We start from the raw sequence: 20,075 nt of genomic DNA, 5'->3' as shown, positions 1-20,075 counted from the left end.
GTGGCTTAAATATTGTTTCGACATGATTTTACTGCCTTTGTATTTTTCTGTTTTATTTAATTGTGCACCAACTTGGTGAATAATAAATAATGAATAAATGAGATCTAGAGCTGGAAAGATCCGCCTCCATCAGATGGATGGATGCACACCAGACTGGACGCTGCGGCATTACTTTCAATAAATTAACATAGGGATGCTCGGCAAACCCACATCTCTTGGAAGCAATGCAGTGTGGATAGGTGCCTCCTGTACTTAAATGCACATCCAATGCAGCTGCTTAACTTTGGCCAGGGCAGCATCCTGCTTGAACAGAGGGGCTGAAGTGGTAGCTTTTTCCAGTGCTCTGTGGAGCACTGGAAATTTAGTACATATTAAGCATGAACACAAATTCTACAAACTACGGGCATGGATGATCCAGCCAAGATTAAATAGTATTACATCCAACTGAGCACATGCTGAATTCTTTCCTATTGAACAATGGGTCTTTCTTAGTTTTGGCTGGACTTTGTTCCCACTGAGGATTCCCTAACCTAGTTCTTTTAAAGGCTCTCCTGAATTTGCATTCAGTATCTACTTTTTAAATTCCTCACCAGAATGCTTATAGCTGATCAATGCATCTTTTAAAAATTATTGTGGGTAGCAGGACTTCCCAAATGATTTTACTAGCTTTTATTTGCTGTTGTGTTATCGAATTCTCTCCTTGCTTTTAAACCATTTTAGAAATGCCCACACCATCTAATCATATAAAGACAACTCCAAATTTATTCCTCAGTTCACCAAGTAAATTAACTGAATACAAGACCTGTGCAGAAAGAGAAACACATGCCACAAAGATGTTTCACTTGTATTTTTAATTAATAAAATCTGGGCACCCCCAGGGTTTTCGCTCACCTTTGTTTCACACCATTCTACTTCCTTGCTCTAGGACAAAGATTTGTGTTATAGTCATTATGAAGTCACATTATTTGACTGTAAACTATTAATAGTAGCACTCTCCTTCTCTTCTGTAAGGAAGAAGCAGGGTGGATCACTGAATGACCTGTTAAAGTACGTGTTTTAGCATATAAAGTCCTAATCTCATTGAAGAGTCTTTGGACAAGTATAGCAGAATATATGTTGAACGAATAAATAAATAATAAAAGGCTTAGGACCTGAATACCTGAAGGACCCCTTTCACCACTATATGCCTACCCAACCATTAAGATCTGGTCAAGAGGCCCTTCCAAATATGCCACCTCAAGGAGGTGAGGGGGTGGTAATAGAAAGGCCTTTTGGGTGGCTACCCCACCTGTGGAACAGGCTCCCCAGAGAAGTTTGCCTGACACCAACTTTGCTCTAATTTCAGCACCAGGCAAAAACATATCCTTTCTCCACCCATTTTAATAATTTTAACAATTGATTTTAATAATGTATTTTTCAGATGTCTCTATTATATTTTAATGATTATTTGGTTGTCCTTCTCACCTGGTCTGTCTATTTTAGTATTGTTATTAATTGATTATATTTAGTGATAGCTTAAACCATTTTTATTGAGATTTTATCGCTGAATACCACTTAGGGAGCTCATTTGAGCTATTAGGCAGCTCATAAATGTAAAGGTAGATAAATACATAGATAGATAAAAAAATAAAATAAATAATATTACTCATTTCCTCTTTGAGGCTGGAGTCTACACATGCAACAGGATAAAATAGGGAATGAAGTGGAAGAGTAGTAGTGTATTTGTTCCGATGATAGGTAAAAATCATATTTTTGGATGCTCCCTAACGTTAAAAAAAGACTCCCATCCATCTGCAAATTGAACAATATCAGGTTAAGAAGAAGTTTGAGGGTGAAGCATCTGCCTGTTGTGCTAGCCACCTATTTGCAGGAATAAACTTCCCCCAAAGATTAGATGTGTGCCATGTGCTTGAAGTCACATCTGAATATGCAAGCCTTCCTTACATTATCTAGGGTACAATGCTATGCATGTTTAGACAGAAAGAAGCTGAAACAAGTTTTTTCTGCCTTTATATGCATAGAATTTATCCTTTTGTCTACCATCTCATGCATATGTAGATAAAATATAGTTGCATGCATTGTTTTTATTTGTTTCTGTTGTTATGATTTGTATACACAGTTTTGCAATCTGTACTTGTAAGCAGTATATATATATACATACCATGCAGGAAGGGCAGAAGGAAGCTCACATCAGGCCTAAATGCTTCTCAGTGAGCTACCAAGTCTCTCCTGCTGCTCCTGTGCAGGAACTACCGGCTGCAAACGCAATGAAGCACTATGTCATGGAGCAAGGTTTCAGCCACGCAACTTACTGGGTGGCACTGGACAAGTCACTATTTCTCAGCCTCACCCATCTCCCAGGGTTGTAAAATGTGATTAGTTTATGTAAAGTAAGCTTTTCAGCAAATCTTACTGAATATAACTTATAGTCACGGCTCCAGTTCCGTTTTTCCCAATCACCTCAGCAGCAAGTTTCTCCCAGTGCAGAGCCAAGAACATCTTGTTTCACATCACAGTTCATCAGATGCTAAGGTCCTTTCTCTCCCAAATGTTTGCTGATCCCTGACCCTCTGTCTAGCTCCAACCTGCAGCAGAGTTTACACTTTCGGTGTTGGCCTGCTAAGGAGCTCTGAGGGCCTCATCGCAGTTGCACTGCACCCCTTTCCCAACTACAGGAAAGCTCCCCATCTTCCTCTCCAGCAGCACACCTGGAACTAGGTGAGCACGAGACCGCTGCTGCACTCACTCAGGCATGCAGTGCAAAGTCAGGGCAACCAGACTATCAAAGCCAGCCAAAATGTGTGGCTCTCAGATGCAGCACTAAACATTTGTAAATGATCTTTGCAACATACCTCAACCTGTGTAAGTACTTCCAGTTCAGCCTAATGTTTGGTTCTCTCAAGCCAAGCACGTCACTCTGCAAAGAAAATGAATCTGACCCACTTCCAGAAAGCCTTACAACATCCTGCAATGATTTAAGTTAAAACATCCAGAGGTCATTGTTTTAAGTGAAAAACACTTAACATGATAAGGGACTAATGCCATATATAGATAACACCACAAAAGCAACAACAATATCCATACAGGAGAACAAGACAGGTAGTAATTAAGAATAATTTTTAAAATGCATTTTTAAAAATTGTGCTAGGGCCAAAAAGCTAGCAGTACTAACTCTCCTCACACATGAAGTAGTGTAAGCTGAGGTATGGGCAAAGCACTGTTTAACTCCTTCCTCCCCAAATCACTCAACAACAAAGGCTTTTGCTGGTTTCTCCCCTTCTGGACCCCCATCCTGTTTGCATGTGTCCAGGCTCAGGAGAGGGAATCAACACTGGAGGTTAACAAAAGGGATGATTGTGATAGAGACACAACTCCTTTCCATATTGTGGTTATATCTAAGTCCCATTCATTTATATCAGGGGTCTCCAACTCAACTTACCTGGGGGCCGCTGAAAGTAGAGTCTGGGTGAGGCTGGGCCGCATCAAGTATTCCACCACCACGGTGGGGGTGGGCCGCTCATCCCGCGGCCGGCCCAGGTGCCACCGGCGCTTTGAAGGCCGCAGGGCCTCTCCCCCGTGCCCCACCCCTCCCTCCCCTCCCAGCAATTGGCCCGCGGGCTGCGAGTTTGAGACCCCTGATTTATATGGATCTAAACAAGTTTAACACTGGATTCAATCCATAGTGAGGGGAGAGCATTAAGAAGCCCTTTGCCAATGTCTTGGTTCCAGAAAATACTAAGAGACCAGACAGGTTGCCTATCTCTACTTTAGAAGTTTCTCTGTCCATATCCTTAAGCCATGCTAAGGACCAGGAAGTATGAAATGAGACAGGGACACCTACTGAGGGTGCAAACCAAGTCAGCTTTACTGCCTGAACCTTTATGACAACAACAGAAAGCAACTTCCACAACACCAGAAAGATAAGCTCTTTAAAAGAAAATATAAAAGCATTAGCTCGGCAATTCATCCAAACTTCATCATGCATCGTAGACATTTTTTTGAAGTTTAACAAAGAAAAGCACATCATTAAAGAATACTGCTCTATCACCATTCTTATGCAAATCCTTCCAGATAGTTGGGTGGAAAAATTCCATCTCCGCACGCAGCGAGAAATAAAATGTTGCCGGGTGGAAATTTCTGCTGTACTGAGCGCATCTATCACTTGTATAATCCAAACTACTGTATATGTGCCCCGACTACAGAATTAGTATCGATCCATTCACCATGTAAACATCAAGTACTTTCTATTATTACCTGAAATAGCATGCTATCACAATTTCTATTTCCTTCCCCCCTATCTTAAATAGAAGTCTTGCACATTAGCTCTTCCCTTCGCGTACTTTTTTGCACAGCTATCTAAGTACAGTGTTCAAGGCTTTTTTTCTGGGTTTCCTGCAGACATCTGCAGTATTACCGTCAAAGCACTTTACTTTCAAGTTGCCTCTGACGGAAGGAAATGCAACTTTCATTTACCCAGAAACCTGTTCCTGTGACTTGGCTTGGCATCAGCATGCCCAGCAGCCTTTGTTTCAAGGCCATCTGTGCTGTGACTGCCATTACAAGCAATTACATCAAAGGCACCTGAGTAAATCTTACTCACAGGCTCTTCAAGAGGTCCAGCTAAGGTAAGAATGGGTCACCTGTGTCAAAGGCAGCTATACTGTTTGAGAACATGTAGGTAGGAAAAAATACCAGGCCTTCATTCCCACTTCATTCTGACTTTTCTCTCTGCTCCCCTCAAAAAGAGACAGCGCTTTCTGCATGGGGTTTTTAACCTGCCACCTGAACAAACACCCCCTGGCAATTAAACAGGTGGAAGACAGGTTCTTGCCAAGTAATTTAATACATCATAAAGCAAGTGGAGTACAGCAATGTAAAATGATGCGTGGGGAAGCTCAAGGAGACCTTCTTCATAGGAGCATTGGGCTGTCACAAGTATGGCCCTAATTTTGACTCTGAAACGTTAGAGGGCATGTGCCTTGATCTTTCGGGGCATGCTGGAAATGAACCCCAATTCATTGTCCCTGTGCTCCTGTACATCTCTGTAACCTCTTAAAAAGGGGTGGAACCTCAACAACCACACTACTTCCATTTAATTGTTTGGTTCTGCGCATTGATTGGAAATTAAGATTTATTTATGAAAAAAGTATGCGGGAATTGAAGCACAATTATTGTAACTAAATGTTTTGCTCATTTTTAAGGTGGTAATATTTATTTATTTATTTATTTAGAAAATTTCTATGCCGCCCCATTCGCTGAAGCCTCGGGGCGGCTCACAAAACATTAAAATATAATACATTAAAAATATAAAATGAATTAACAATATAAAATAAGACACCCTGGCCAAAGAATAAAATAAGGAAATAATATTAGCAATTAAAATGACATTTGAATAAAAAGGTCTTCGCCTGGTGCCGAAAAACAAATAACGACGGCGCCAGGCGGACCTCTCTGGGGAGCGCATTCCATAGATTGGGTGCCACCACAGAGAAGGCCCTCCTCCGAGTACCTACCCTCCTAATTTCCTTCACGGAGGGTTCCCGAAGAAGGGCCTCTCCCACAGATCTCAGGGGGCGGGCGGGCATATATGGATGTAAGATACAGTGAGTTCTGCATGTAAACCTGCAAGGACTGGGAAAGGAGGCATATTTTCTTCCATTCTCCCACTTGGAATGGAAAGTAGTACAGAAAAAAATGCACCTCCAGGACTAGGAATGAAACAAGGAAAAAAGTGTGTAGGGTTGATCAATATGTATCTTGCTGCATTGTTGCAGATTCTGTTTCCTGTCCCCCAACACAACTTTCATCTCTAAAGCAGATGGAAACAGGTGGTACATGGGCTAAGCTACAGGCAAGGAAGACCAAACACAGGCATATTGGATACGACCAGACTTCTATTTCTACCAAAATGCAGGGCAAAGTTAAATGTTACTCACTTGCTTTATTGTGCATCCAATGATATTTATTTATTATTTATGCATTGTATTTATATACCACCCCAACAGCCCAGAGGGTTCTCTGGGTGGTTTACAAACATTAAAACCCCAAATACAATACCCAATCCTAAACAAATAGATTGATGCTCTTCTCCTGAACACTTTCTCCACAATGTAACTTTCTCCTAACTGTCAAAGTAACTCATATGTTAATAGTTCATTTGGGTTCATGCAGCTGTGCAATAAAGCTTTCTTGCAAAACACTGTGCGCCACCATGCTTGTATTGTCCAATGAAAAGGAAAAGATTTTACGGACCTTTGCAGTTGAGACAATATGATGCAATCGGTCACCTATATTGCAGTAAAAGTAGTGCTTCTCTTGCACAAACTCACAACCTCATCCACTCAATGAAAGAATCCAACTTTACACAGAATCAACAAGCAGGTATCTGAAATCAATTAATACACAACATCACGCTCTACAGGCCACCATAAGCAATTTGATTCCTGTTAAAGTTGTCCTTTCAGTTGTTGCCACTGATTGGAGGGGGTTTCCTGGAATATAGACATTTAAGGACATACCCACAGTGAAAACTTATCACTCTTATACTTACTATCTTAGAGTATAACCCTAACTATCCTGATTTCTCCCTGGGAATCATACTTTGGTGAGACATATTTCAAATTGATGATCTACCTTGCACTTCAGTGCACACTGGACCATTCTCCTCCCCTCCCCTCCCGTCCCCTCCCTTCCCTAGTGATGGCAACATTTTTACCATTCCTGCTCCTATGCCTAATACTGATAGGCATCAGTATTGGATGATGGGCATCGTATACAACAGGCATGCTGATATTAGAGAGCCTTGGCTATTGGGCAGCATGAAAATGAAATAAATAAGCAGGCCGTAATTCTTCGTAATAAGACGCAGAGGGACAGGCCACTTTTCCCCAGCTTGTTGGCAGCCTCACCTTGCCTGCTTTGTTGTCTCCCCTCACTATCCCTCAAAAAGTTAACCAAAAGACGAGTTTTCACTTTCTGATCATTCCCTTTTCAAATATGTAAACTCAAGCCAGTTGGTGCAAGAACTGGAAACTTGGTCTCTCGAAGCATGTGGAATTAGGGCTGCCAACTTTTTGAAAAGCTATTGCAGCTGATCTATAAAAATTATGAGCATGGGTCTCCATAAACTGATAAATAAGCAGGCGATAAACGTTTACTGCCATGCCATGAAGTTTTGCCTGCCACTACCAAATAATAAAGTTCAAAGCACAATAGAAAGGTGCAAGAGCATACAAGATAGTTTTTGTTTTTCCCAGTCAGCTGGCAGCCACAGATAAAACTTTCATCTATTCATACCCCACCCTTTAACAAAGGAAGTTTCCCAGGGTGGCTTTAAAATAAAAACAGTAAAACAAGAATAGAACAAATATGAAAAATGTATACAATTAAACGACAGCAATAAGGAATTTAAAGAACACATAGCAGAGCAGCACACAAACCAGCTGGCCACTGAAATGGACTGCAGTCAGTTCAAGTTATTGCAACATGGACAGAACAGGTTCCCAACAGCCAGCTCCAGTTAGCACTTTTAATCTTGCATTTTATGCACACCACAGTTTCAATCTATCTTCAAAGGCAGCCCCACATATTCTGCATTATAATAATCTAAACCAGGAGAGTACTGGAGCATTGACAAGGCTAGGTTATCTCTGCCGCTCAAGAGAGTTGCACCTGAGTGTGCAAAGGTTCTGCTCAAGGTTTTGCAGGATTGCTGGAGTTAACTACTGATGAGCAGGATGCAATTTACTTCCTTGGAGGCATAAACAAAATCCTGCATTTCAGTCATTAGTTCTCAGCTGTTCCCTTCCATAAAACAAATAGGCTCAGGGCACAATCCAGCTAAAGTTGGGCACCTTTTAAGCACCCCTGTTTTGTTTCAGTAAGAGAGCTTATTGGTTAACTCTCCCACAGAAAGTGGAGGGGTTTAATATGTGTTGGTCATGCCCATGACCAAGAATAATTACAACAGATGAGAGCATTAAGCAATTGGCATGGGTATGTCATTAAAAATATATAAATCCTGCCACAGATGCATGACCATCAGTGCATTTGAAACAACTAGTCTTGGAAATAAAAGCACTCTCTCTGGCTTCTCAAGGCCCCAACTTCTCTAGAACCATGGGTCCCTTTTGTTAAAAACAGTGTGAGGAATGATGCCATGTTGGACTGTAACGTCCAGCACCTTCCAGCCAGCATATTGTTATTTTTGTCATGGGAGTAGGCAATCCGGGCTGTGAAGCTCACTGGATGACTCTGGCCCAGCCACTGACCTAACCTACATCACAGGGTTGTTGTGAGGATAAACTGGAGAGGAGGAGAATTATGTAAACTGCCTTGGGTCCTTGGAAGAAGGCAGGCAGGCATGATGCAATAAATAAATAAATTCTAGACCATGCTGAATTAGTCAAATCCATCTGCTGAATATCAACTTGGGGCGGACTCCAGGCCGAAGAAGAGGGTACATCTCCAGATAATTCAGCATTCCTGACCAAAAGGCCACGATGGCAGGGAATTCTGGGAGTTGAAGTCCCAAACACCTGGCGAGCTTCCGCCTGCCAAGCCCTGCTCCAGGCTAAAGAAAGTGTCGCGCTTCCACCGCCTCCTTGTCCTAAAGACGGCGCTGTGGCGCCCCGACGCTTCCGGGAGAAGAGGGCAGGAGGAGAACAAAGGGGTCGCCAAGGCGGCAGCTTCGAGCCGCGGAGGTTCACGGAGCAATTACTGCTCTCCACAGAGAGCAAGAGCGCGCGCACGCGCGAAGCGAGCCCCAGCCGGCACGGCCGCTGCCCCAGCCGACCCGGGCTGGCGGGAAAGGACGGCTGGTCATCGTATTTGCATGCTTGATTTAAATAAAATAAATATATAAATAAATAACGGCGGATTTGCATTTGCAAGGCGTTCTCCGGCGGAGGCGCGGGTGACGCCGCTCGAGCGGCAACTGCCCGCCTGGCGAGGAGAGGCGGTCCGCAGGAGCCACCTGCCGGCAGGCGGGAGTTGGAAGGGCTGGCCGCGGAGGCGGGGAGCGGCAGGAACTCCAGCCCGGGGGCGGAGAGCCCGCCAACCACGTGGACTCGCCGAGGAGGTCTGGCCGCGCGCCCCCCGGGCTGCAAAGCTCGGCAGCTCCTCGCAGCTCCGGTTGCTCGGTGCGCGCTTGCTCGCGCGGTAGGAAGGAAAGCGGCGGCGTCCCGTCTTGGCAGATGTCCAAGCCATTCTTTTTTAAATGTAAATCCTCAGAAACTGCTGGTGACGCAAAAGAGCATGCCCTGGCTGACTCCTGGTTCTACTTCCTACTTTCCCTAAGTCGCCGCCTTCCCTAGCTGCCGCTACCAAAACAATTACTGGGATCCTGAGCGGTGAATATAAATTAAATGAGGTGGATCCTGCTGTGGCTGGTGACCGCTTTTTGAACGTCAAAGGCAGCCGAGGCGTTACGGGAATCATAGCGCCGTTTGCTCGGTGCAAAGCCCCGATCCTGCATATGTTTGCCGGAAAACACTTCCCACGTGCTTTCCCTGGGAACGCTGTTCTTGTAAGCGTGCAGGGATTGCAAGTAAATTATGATCGGAAGCACGATTTTCTGCCTGGCTAGGTGGTACGGAAAGGAGGCAAAAGAGTCCAAACATAAGGCTATATAGTGTGGCTATGAGATCTGCTTTTCAGACCTGGTCTTAAGATGGAGAAAGAATGACAGCTGAGAGATACGATGAATATATAGGTCCTGGCTTGACTGGGGGCTTTAGAGATTATTAACCATGAGTAAAGACCATGGGTTGTTGGGCATGGTTTCCTTCGGTATTATTTATTTATAAAACGTGTGTATTGTCTTTCTGACCAAGATCAGGTACATATATTTATTTCAAAAGATTTATAAACTGCCTATTGGGGTAAAACCCTCCCAAGGGTCAAACGAGATAAAGCTGCTCAGAATGGCAAATAGCATGAAATATAAAATGCCAGCAGTACACAGGGGAAAGGTTCGAATATGTGAAAAATGACCATTGCTTGGTAGCAGAGCATCTGTTTGCTTGCAGAAGGTCCCAAGGTCCCAAGTATTTGGTAGGGAAGGCCTGAAACCCTAAAAAGCTGCTGCCAATCAGAGTAGGTAACACTTAAGTGGACCTTGGTGCAAGGCATCTTTCTTTGGTATTTAGAGTTGGAGGGTGTCGCTGCAAGTTATGCAGCCCATTAGCCATGTGTGATGACACAGCAGTGGTGCATTTGTTGCTCTTCCTTAAACTGGAAAAACTGGCTGTCAGGCAGTTTGCAGTTGGTAACACAGCCTTTCCCAGCCTGGTGCCCTCCAGATGTTTTGAACAGCACACCTAACCTTCCTGACCATTGGCCGTGCTGCCTGGGGTGGATATGTCTTTTAGTTTAAATCATCTTGAGGGCAGTAGGTTGGGGAAGGTTTTCATAACATGGAGAAGAAGAGGATTCTGTATGTTGCATTGAGCTCCTTGGAGGAAGAGATGACATACGAACATGAATACCTAATGTGTGTGTAATAAATTGTCTTTGGCCTTTTTATTTACCCAACATTTTAATAGATAAATTATTTTAATTCTTATAAAATCATTTTACCCTGCATTTATGCTGTATTTATTGTTCTGGTGCTGTACCTTTGGACAACCCTGACTGTGGTTGTTGTAGGCCTCCTATTTTATATTTTATATTATCAGATTTTATATTTTAAGGTTACTGATCTTCTTGTTTGTATTTTATGTTATTGGTAATTTGCTCTTTGTGAACTGCCCAGAGAGCCATTTTGGGTGTATGGGGGGTATAGAAATTAAATAAATGGTGTACAAATTCTTGCTACTACAAACAACTATTTAGTGACTGAGAAAAATAAACAATTGCTTTTCTTGCTCATAATCATAATGTTTCTTAGGATCATGCAAAAGGCACATTTTTGAAACCAAAATGCATTAAAATTTTGTAAAAGAGTAGTAAAAGAGGCAAACTTTCAAAATATAGGAGCAATAAAATAGGAATAAAGAACATTCCTTGCTTTTCTGAAACAGATTGTGTTTCCTTGCAAAGTCACCTCTTGCTGATGCAATAAATAAATGCAAATAGTGAGAGGGAATCTTTTTAAAAATGTGAGTCCATCCTAAGATGTGATGGAGATGAGCTGTTCTAACTTGTTTTAGCCATCTAGGTTGTTTTTTGCAATCTCAGGAAAAGAAATGCTCAGATCAGAAGAGTATTTTTGGCAGATATGGATGTAATTAATATCCTAATGCCATTTCGCTTTTCCAGAACAGGATAAATGAGGTTGTTGGGGTGTTTTCAGTTCTTTCAAACTTCCATGCCTTAAAAAATTCTGGTTTCTCAATTTGTGTAGTGATACCATTAGAGTGTTAGACTGAGTCTTGGGAAATCCAGGTTCCAGTCCGTACTCAGTCATGTAACTCACTGGATAATTTTAGGTCACTGACACTCAGCCTTCATAGGGTTGTTGTGGAGACAGAAATAGAGAGGAGGAGACCATGTTAACTACCCTTGGATTCATTGCCAGAGGGAAAAAGACAGGATATAAATGTGATAAATAAATAATCTGGTGGGTGAAAATGATCTTCCCGTTCCTGTTGTCCGATTCTGTACACCTGCAATCTGCCAAGCTCAGCACAGTCTACCAGCACCCATGTAGCAGCCCACCAAAGGCTGATGGATGCCTGCCAGGGACTCCAAGGATAGCAGGACATGTTTCAGGCATCTGTCATGACTGGTGCCATGTGTTTGATTGGCTTGGTTCACAGCTGTGTGGGTCTGCTGAAACCAATGAAGATTCCACAGCTGCTGGGTGTTGGCTGTCACACAGCTTTTAAAGGAACAAGAATATTCCTGTGGTTATCCCACATTTCTCCTAAAGGCCTTGTGGCAAAACACACAGTTCTTCCCTTGCCCAATTTTATTTTCACAATAACCCAGCCAGACAGGTGAGGCAAAGAGCTAGCAACAGGCCCAAGCTCACCTCTGGCTAGTTTTCCCAGTCTAAGATCAACATGCTAATCCAGCTCTCCCCTCTAGACAAGCCCAGCTGCAACTTCCAGCCATGGGAACCATATCTGGGGAGCACCAGCTTCAGGTAGGCTGTTCTGGGCACCAGGCTGACTCCTTCCAAGCCAGTCTGGTTGACATATCCTGGTTTGCAATCCTTCCTTACAATCAACAATTCCATCATTCTTTTTGTTTGGAAGCTGGGAAGCCTAGAATAACTGCAAATTTGGGAGCCATACTTTCCTCTGATATCAAGCCTGTTCATGTATAGACAAAATCAAAGCACTACATCAACTAGTTGCACCAGCAGCCAGGAATGCTAGGGTTTGTGTGTGTGTGGAGGGGGGGATCTATTTAAACATGCATAGTTTACACGTTTTATTTTTTCTTTTACAATGCCATAATTTTCTTTAATTTCCTGCTTCCTGTCTTTGTTTTGGGAAAAGAAAGGGTGTGTTTGCTTATCTCTTACCTTTCAGTAGGGCTTCCTCTGTTTTGAAATGGACAACTGGTGGGTGAGATTTCAACAGTTCTGGGAGCTTTTTCTATACAAGAATGTTAATCGGTCTTTAAGACTAAGGATAGCACTGAATGTTCTCTTTCCTGCTTCTCTATTACATAACCTCTAGGGGGCAATATTGTGTAGCAGAACAGTACAAATGCACAAGTAGAAAGGGGGAGTTCTTCCACTTTCTCAAATAATACCACATTTTTCCTGGTCTTAAAAGAACTCAGTGAAAGTTTTCTTTAAAAACTAAAGTGAAACTGGAGGGCCATTACATCAGTTAAAGAACCTGTAAACAACTGTGAATAAAAAATGACAAGTACATGATGAATGCTGCATGTAGAAAAGCTTCAGGTCACTGTCCTCAATAATGCAGGGTGGCTATACAAATTATACATTTGGAAAAAAATAGTTGTGAAAGACTGCAAGTTGTTTTAAAACTAAAAAGGGTTTGCTCTCAGGCATACACTTGACAAGATGCTGTAAATCAGTCATGGAAAATTGATGACCATGCCTGTATGACATGTATATCATCTTCAACCTTTATATATTTTTGGTGTTAATTTAAAGCATTTTTGGAGCAAACTGCCACCCTCCCATCATCTATTTTATATTGTATAGTTGTATAGTTGTATTTTGTATTTTATTTTAATGTATATATTTTAATTTTTAACTTATTGTTGTAAGCCGCCCCGAGGCTTCGGCGATTGGGGCGGCATAAAAATGTTTTAATAAATAATAAATAAATAATGTGGTTTTGGAAAATGGTCTGGCAAAATTGTACAAGTTACAAAATGTGAACTGTACTTTTAACATACAAACAATAATATACATCAAAGACAGGGAGGGAAGCCATTTTTACAGGAATTATTCCATACTCATTATTTGTTTTTCGGCGCCAGGCGAAGACCTTTTTATTTAAACGTCATTTTAATTGTTAATATTATTTGCTTATTTTATCTGGCCAGGGTGACTTATTTTATATTGTTAATTTGTTTTATATTTTTAATGTATTATATTTTAATTTATGTTGTGAGCTGCCCCGAGGCTTTGGCGAATGGGGCGGCATAGAAATGTTTTAAATAAATAAAATAAATAAATACTCTTCTGACATTAGTCAGCCTAGCTGCAGCATGCAAGCAAAAATGTGCTAAGCCACTAACAGACATGGATATAAAAATTGGGGAATCTGCTGATCATGGCTAAGTTTATTTACTACATTTCTATGTAGTACATTAGCCAAAGCTCCCCAGGGAGTTTAAAAGAAAAAGCTTAAAACACTAAAATACAGCAACATAGTAAAACATAATATAACACCATGAGTTTAAAACAGAATAGAACCAAAGTAGTAACCAAGATAAAAGCCAGCAGTAGCACAAAAATCTAGAAACACGTTAAGGGTGTAATCCTATATTCTTTGTTTAGACAGAGAAAAGGACTACAATTCCCAAATGCACTTTGGCTCTTAAAAAAAACCAAAAAACTGGTAGGCTAAAATACCTAGGAGAATAAGGACTACACCTGGTACTGAAAAGACACCAAGGTAGATACCAGACAAATCTCCCCGCAGAAGTCATTTCACAATCAGGATGCCATCACTGTAAAGGCCCTCCTTTGCAACCACCCACTTTACCTCATTCTGCAAGGACACCTAGAGAAGGCTGCAGCAAGTTTGAACCTAGTGAGAGAAAGAAAGGTAAACCATTTCATGGAGTGCTGGTGGCCTGAGATTATTTACACAAAATTGCAATGAACCACAATAAGTCAAAAGGGATGCAGGTGGCACAGCGGTTTAAACTGCTGTGCTGCTGGACTGGTTGATCGAAAGATCGCCAGTTCAAATCTGCACAACGGGGTGAGTTACCGTTGCTCCGCCCCAGCTCCTGCTAACGTTGCAGTTCGAAAGCATGCAAATGCAAGTAGATAAAAAGGTATCACTTCAGCGGGAAGGAAACAGCGTTCCGTGCACTTCGGTGTTTAGTCATGCCGGCCACATGACCACGGAGACTGTCTGCGGATAAACGCTGGCTCCCTCGGATAGGAAACGGAGATGAGCGCAGCCCCCTAGAGTCAGGCATGAATGGACTTTAATGTCATGGGGAAACCTTTACCTTTACAATAAGTCAATTATAAAATCATGTGCTTATTATTAGAGAAGATTTGGGGGAAAGCCATTTTTCACCATTCCCATAGCTGACCAGATCTCATAAAAATGAAAGTGATGCAGTGTAAGAAATCTTTACAAAATGATATGGTGACCCAAGGAGAATTACTGCATTGTTATGGGAAGGGAACTCTTCTTGGCACTCCTCTGAGTATAAGAAACGAGAGAACCTCATGCTCACAAAAGCATTCTGCTTGAAAGGATCCTCCTCACCTATACTTCCTAAAATGCTCCAAAAAAGCTATAAACTAGATGAGCTAAGTCTGCCTTATATTGATGTGACCTGCCATATTTAAAGGGGATGGCTAGAACTCTCCACTGGATCAAGAATTTTTACTCTGTTTTTTATATGAGTAATTAAGGTTGCAATCCTAAGCAAGTTTAGAGGGAAAGGGGGCCTAGAGCTACCAGCATGCCCCAGCCAGCATAGCTGTAAGCCTTTTTTCTAGCTACATTTGCCTAGAATTGCATCTTAAATAAAATTACGTTCATTCATTTACGGTTCCACAAGAACATTTAAAAATTAAGAAGTGTACAAAATAACTTACGGCAGAGGTGGACAATTTGTGGCTCCCTCAATGTTTTCAACTACAATTCCCCTCACCATTAGCAGTGTTGGCTAGAACTGATAGGAATTGGAAGCCACAAGCTGCCCACTTCTGAGGCAAAAGTCATACAGAGCTGCCACTCACTGCTAGGAGGAATCACTCCCTCACTCCCACCTGGGGTTCACTCCTTTTTAAAGTAACATACCAAAGCTAAAATAGCTTCAAAAACAACAAATGCACCTCAGAACATACCTGTTAAAACTGACCCACACTAATTAATTAAGGCATGTTGATTAATCCACTTACTTTGTTTTTAGTTCTAATCTTTGGTTATTACAGAAATTAGAGCTCCAAGGAATGTGGGAAGATTATTGTGTGTAAAACAGCATAGGTCTATCAATCCCACAAAATGGATTCTCTAGCTCCATGTTTTTCCTTCTGCTCACAATGTGTCCCTTAAATAAACCAAAAAAGTCTGAAGAGGAAAGACACCTTCAACTGAGTGTCTGAGGCCTCAACCTAAGCATTCAGGTCAGATATAAGGCCAGAAACAACCAAACAAACAAAAACAAAAAGAGACCAATATTTTACTTCTAGTGGGTGGAAAGGAAAACGTTTTGGCAGTTACCAAGTGGAAAAAAATCTTGCAAGATGGCTTTAAAAATAAGAAAGGGCTCCTGCTCAGCAAGAAGAGCTGATAAGTATGCTGTTAGCTATTTTAATGCCCACACAGAGCTGGCCAAGTCATTGCTGAAATGAGATTTCCATCTGACAGGAGCCCTTTAAGCTCCGGCTGCAGATAAATCCTGCTCAAACTCTGCAGAAACCAATTGTTATCTGCATATGCTTTGGGAGGCAAAGTTTTGACAGGACAATTAATGTATTCCAAGCAAAATGTTCTCCATTTACTTGTGTGCATATGCCCGTGTTCACTGGTCCATTTTGGAAGCCAAGCCGTGCGTCTCTTTATCATCTGTTGCGGTAGTAGCCTTTATGACATGTAATAGCCTAAACCCTGGCAGCCCAGGACTTCCATCTACCCTCTATGGGCTTTTCCTTTGACCTGTGGGCATAACGCCTGATTCCCACTCCCTAATGCCTCTCAGCCATTTCCCTTGCATGAGACAAATCTTTCCTTCCTTACTGTGAAGAGCAACCTGGGCCTAAGCACTTTTTCACATCAGCCAACCTTAACATTTGTTCTCTCCATATCTTTTGCACTACAGCATCCATCATTCCTGCCTATTGGCCATGTTGCCTAGGGTTGATGGGAAAGAGTCCAGAACAGCTGGAAGGCATCACATTAGGTAAGGCTAACTCATGTGCTCAAATGGTTCCCTGCCATGGTGATGGTGAGGGAATTTTCTATCAGGAAAATGGTGAATGGGGAGAGGATTTAATTTCCTTCACAGTTCTAACTTGATCTAACCATGGATTCTTCATCTCTGCCATGTGTAAACCTGTAGAGGGTCTGCTGTAGTGGTGAAGGACCTGTTATACTGATCCAGGCAAATCAATGAATCTCATTTTGGGGTGGGTGGGTGGGAGGGAGGGTTCTTGGAAAGACTTTCTTGCAAGTTTAGTTTGGAGTCCAGCCCAGGCCATGGACTTGACATGGGGAGATGAGTCAGGACATCAATACATTTGCTCCCAAACATACTTGATCCAGTCACAGAGCCATACCATCCCCTTGGTATTCTACGGAGCTGAAGGCGAAAATAACTTGGCTCAAGGATTAGAATACAAATGGCAGAAAAGTCATAGCAAATAAAGCTGAACGCAAGTGAGAATTCATCTTTGCATTTTCTCTGTGGCAGGGAAGAAATGTTTATCATCTATCACCACTGCGTTTGCAAAATGCCATCCGGCAGAGCTCCCTCAAGTGGTGAAAAGACTCTTGGGTGTCAATTGTGCGGTTCAAGAGTGAGAACCCTTGAAGGCTTGTTGTGACCCAAGTACGATAGAGCTGGGCTGATTCAGATGCCACAGTTTTGACAAAGTCAGAGATGGGCGCAGCTAGGACACTGGTTTCTTTCAGATGTGTGAGACTACTACTCTCATCATCTCCATCCATTTCCCCCCACTGTGTGGGGATTATAGGAATTGTAGTTCCACATAGCTGGGGCTAAGGCTGATGTTCAAACAGGGCCAAGTGGCATAAAAATGCCATTGCTTTTATGTGGCAACAGGGCCACCAATGCCATAACTGTGCTACATTCCATTGTTTGCTTCTTTATGGTCTCAGCCTAACAAAATCCTATGTACAAATTAAATTAGGATGTAATCAGCTTGATAGTCAGTTCAACTGTTTGGAAGCACATTTGACTAGGCGAATTTGTTCAAGAATCCCCCCTTGTCTATCCACCCAAATCCTGCCTTACTCCGAAGCCTTCCCAACTGTGTGAATATGTGACGGAATGAGCCAGGAGCTACTCCAGCAGGCAGGGCCATCTTTCCAGCTGGATCCCCAGCAGGCCCATATGGGCTTATACACACAAGCTGGAGAGGAGGGAGAATAAGCTCTAAATAGTTTACTTATGAGACTAAACACAAAAGCTCCAAGACTGCCGCATGAATGAAGAAAGAAAAGGCGTCTTAAGACATGCATTTAACAACACAATTGGCTGCAACGTCCTTCTCAAGCTGCCCCCTCAACCTTTTATAGCCTGCCATTACGGCAGACATGCTGACAAATGGCATAGCCAAGTTCTGGGCACAGCTCTGTGGGGGAGTGGTGCAAGGCTGGAGCCAATGCTGGAGCAGCGGGCAGTGGGGAGAGACATTCAGGTTTGCATCTACCCTTCCCTCCCTGGCCTTCAGCCCGAGGTGCTCCAATCAGCCAAGAGGATTTGGATGCCCAGCTCTCATTTCTGTCAGAACGGTTAAGAAAGGCTTCCAAATCACTCTGGCAGCTCGAGAATGCTCCTGTGCCCCCTCCACATTCAGTTTTTAGCCTGACTGTACATGATGCTGCTTACATCACATGCTGGTCCCAGATCAGACAAAATCTCTGAATGGCGTGTCCTCGTCTCATCTCTGCTGAAGCCGCCAGTGCCACTTCATCCCCAGCTGGCATGGAAGCACTGGCAATTAACCGCCCCATCATGGCAAACCTCTTTTGTATAAACAATGTGGGGGGTGGGGAGTTAGCACATTAAATGTTTGCACTGGGTTAAAGAGAATGCCAAATTTCCTGCTGCAAAAGCACCCCACCACCACCAATGGAAATATAGCAAATAACTTCAAAATTATAAAACTATCCTTGACCCCCCACACATACCTCAGTTCATAAAATCAGAATTTCTACCACTAGATTATCCATGCCACACTGTTCTTTCCCCAAGTGGTGGAAAAACACTGTAACATCTTCTTTCGGAAGGTGCACATTCTGTACAGAAAATAGCAGAGTGTCTCCCCATCTTCCCCCTCTTTCTATGAGAATCCAGAAGCAGTTACCCCAGATGAAAACTAAAACTCTGAAACAAAGTTGGGAGGAATGTGAAAAGCAATTGGGAAATTGTAGTAAAACTTGTTTAAAAAAAACTAGCAAAAAAATAATAAGTATGCATTGATGATTGCTCTTGAAAATTATCTACGGGTGTAAAAGTTAAACAGGCATGGCAGGAGCATAAAAGTAGTTCACAGGGCATTCAGGCACCTCCAACGGTATTGGCACCTCCAACCACACACTTCTCCCCAAAAACCCTCTTAGCAACTCAGCTCACTCAGCCTGTGTCCAGTCAGGTGGGCGTTGCACACTCACCCTCCACATCCCTCACGCAACTGGCAACCTTGCCATTCCTGAGCACATGTTAGCAAGCCATGGAGGGGATAGAGACTTCTGTGAGAGGGGAGGATTTAAACAAAACTATTAATAAATAAATGGAAGTATGCCTTAGGAAAGTACACTCCCGATGTTGGGTTGATCCACCACTGGACATCTTAAGTGTGGAGGCCACATCCAACTTGGATTCCCCTGCCTCATTTTGATCATCTTAGGGGAGACAATCAAGTATTATACCAATATGTATTATTTAATATAACAATCAATATTCTCCTTTAAACAAAACCCAAAAGAAGAAACAAAAAGTCTATTTCAGGACAGGCACCAGATCAGTACATGTACATATAAGCAAAGAGATTTGTGTCTTTGGCAGATACAATTCTTAGGTCACTGAAAAGATTGCAATACTTGGCACATTTATTTTGCTACTTTTAGTTTCAAGCTGTCAGATTTGGCTATCCCTTAATTATGAACATCTTCACAACTGGCACAAAGAACAAAAATCAAGAGCCTTATCTGAGGTAGACACCATGACCCAGAAGTCCCCAGTCCAAGTCTTGGGACCTAGAAATGAAGAAATAGGCCTAAACAGGTACTTCGGCGTTAACATTTTATTCTGCAGTAGGTGGTGGGGCCCTAATCTGAATTCAGCTGGCCTTTGGTGTATAAGACAGTCTGTTGGGTTGAAGACTGTTTTTAATCTGTTATAGTTATGCTTTTAATTGTTTGTAATATATTTTGTATTTAACTGGTGACTGTAAGCTTTCCTGAGTGCCACTTTTGCTGAAAGGTGAGGTACATGTCAAAGCACAAGCCATAAAAAGCGATCCTAACCTCACACTAGGATTCCAGTCAAGATCAAGGCCCATACCTACTCCAGAGTAAAAAATGAAAAAAGGCACATTTAAAGTAATGTCTTTTGGCCCTCATGTACAGCCCATGGGGTGCCACTGGGCTGTTATTCCACTTCAGAAACACACACACACAATTTGCACACAGCATAAGGACAGGGATATTGGCCTGACCTATAGGGCTGTTGTTAAGAGGCCAGAAGCAATGCCTGTGAAGTGTTTT

Source organism: Varanus komodoensis, unplaced genomic scaffold (genome assembly GCF_004798865.1).
Source record: "Varanus komodoensis strain SLA01 unplaced genomic scaffold, ASM479886v1 scaffold43, whole genome shotgun sequence".
Lineage (NCBI taxonomy): Eukaryota > Metazoa > Chordata > Lepidosauria > Squamata > Varanidae > Varanus > Varanus komodoensis.
This window is presented reverse-complemented; position numbering follows the sequence as displayed.